The 2,290-nt window shown below is 47.2% G+C and overlaps 1 long non-coding RNA gene across 1 annotated transcript in view; it reads right to left on the bottom strand.

The window, feature by feature from the left end:
- LOC119419828 overlaps positions 1-2,290 on the bottom strand; it is a 23,435-nt gene that overhangs the window by 13,518 nt on the left and 7,627 nt on the right. The window lies entirely within an intron of this gene.

Genomic DNA, 2,290 nt, shown 5'->3' with positions numbered 1-2,290 from the left:
CGAGTATACCAGGTGATAGGGACACCATGGTCTATAGAGGCGGATGCATTACTGGTGTTTACAAATCATAAGTACAAAATCCATAACTCAACCTACAGAAAAGCTCTAAAGAAAGTAGCTGGCAAGGAGTACCAAGCTGAAATAAAACAACTTGTTGGTGAACCAAATAGCACAGAGCCAAAAACGAGAATGACCAGTGGAGCTGATGCTCCATATTATGCAATAATACACATCCCAATTCAAAGCTATAAAGAAGCAACCGATAATACCAGCTACCTCAGGGAAATGTTAGAAGCTTTGCAGAAAGGAGTGTTCCGAGCCATAGAGTTCGGCTTCAGGCGCAAAGTGATAGGGATAGATGGGCTCCGGTCCCATCATTTGCAGTGGGAAATAGCTGAGAGAGTAGCAGTCAATTCAATGACGTACCTGGCCAAAGACATGCCAGCGGAAGCCCACTTAAAAGAAATGATTATAGTGACCCCCACTCATCTAGATGAAGATCGAAAATCCAGAGTCGTGGCCGCAATGACAAAACCAGAGGAAAAACCAATCAAGGAACCCCTAAAGTTAGGGAAAGAAGACAGAAAAATCATTGACATCACTGGGAGCCAAGAAAAGTGAAGACCCGTTCAGGATCATTCCTCAGGGGTCGAAAATGCCTCTGACCTCACCCTCAGAAGATTACTTGAAAAGTTCAACCACAAGACGACGCAGAAGCGGAGCAGACTCACGAGAAGGGCAACCAAAGAGAGAAACATTAACAAGGATACAACCTTTAAACATAGAGAGTGTGGAAGATGACGAAGAGAGCTCCCAGGGAGAACCGGAGGCAGACCCGAGTCAAGAAGACACCGATGAGGAAGGTAGTGCCAGTCTAGAATCGATAGCAGGCCAATACGAGGGTCCAGTCAAGCCATTGAGAATAGGACAAAGAAAAGGACAGAAGAAGGGAGTAGAAATACTGGACGTACATAGAGCATCAGAAAGGTTGGCCAGGGACTTGAGTTGGGGCCCGGTACAGGCGAGTGATGGGCGCCGAACTTACATCCCTGAAGCTGGCCAAAATCACTATGACATTCCACCAGTATGGGCAGACAGGTCAGAGGAGACAGTGGAACTGACTGTTAAAGCTACTTTGGGAGAGTGGGCCAACATTTTAATGATGCCCTCATACCCCACATTAGCAGCCCACAAACCCTTAACCAGTAAGTTTAGGACCGCTTATTTAGGGATAGTACATGATGTGATGCTGAGAAGAATGAAAAAGACGGCCTACAAATATGCCCAAGAAACAGAAAAGAAATTGCGAGATGAAATATCGGCCGATGAGGAAGATGACATGTACCCGGCCGAGACAAATCCACCGTATCAAGTGCCCGAATCAACCCTTGAGCCCAGGCAGGCTAGACAAAACCAAGCCCCAGGCCCAGAGACTGACAGTTATCGTGAGTACAAAAAGCTGAAAACCTTAGTGAGGGAAAAACAACCCCAAGAGACCACCGAAGAATACATCAAAGATGTGTGGCCCATGGTAGTTAGCTCCACTGAGTGTGATGCAGCAAAAAAGTTGTGGCTGGACAATGTCACCACAAACCCAATGAGTAAAGGGGAATCGGCTCAAAGCCAGTATGAGAAACTGGTCCTAGAAGACATGGACGATGAAGACTCTCACATTCAGCGGGCAAGAATGCGCATGGATCAAGGTGACTCACGGATTTAAGGTCGTTAATATTCTGGATGAATCACCTCGTCGCAGCCTTAATGAGGCTACTTTAGACAGCTGTAGGTAATACCACGGCGCTGAAGTTAGTTTCCGGACCCCTTGGAGGAGAGGCTGCAAGCAAAGGTACTTATCGCTAATTCCAGTGGTTACCTTTGCTTATCGGAAAGCAAAACAATGTGGGTGGAAAAGGTGAAGCACCCACAACTGCCTCCACCCTCATCGGCCCCACCCTGGTCCCCTGAGCAAGGCACTCAACCCCCACCACCTGCTCCTAAACAGGTCTCTCTTTAAAATGAGTTCTCGTGACTCAATGAGTCGACCTGGATAAATAAAGATCAATGAAAAATAAAGTTTAAAATAGAAATACATCATGAGGCCAAGGTTGTGTGTGTGACGTGCACGTTCCTGAGGTTGTGTGTGTGTCGTGCACGTTCCTGAGGTTGTGTGTGTGATGTGCACGTTCCTGAGGTTGTGTGTGTGACGTGCACGTTCCTGAGTGTGTGTGTGTGTGACGTGCACGTTCCTGAGGTTGTGTGTGTGACGTGCACGTTCCTGAGGTTGTGTGTG

Source organism: Nematolebias whitei, chromosome 14, assembly GCF_014905685.2.
Source record: "Nematolebias whitei isolate Nwh7 chromosome 14, NemWhi1, whole genome shotgun sequence".
NCBI lineage: Eukaryota > Metazoa > Chordata > Actinopteri > Cyprinodontiformes > Rivulidae > Nematolebias > Nematolebias whitei.
The sequence above is the reverse complement of the archived record's forward strand: the minus strand, read 5'-3'. Positions and strand labels throughout refer to the sequence as shown.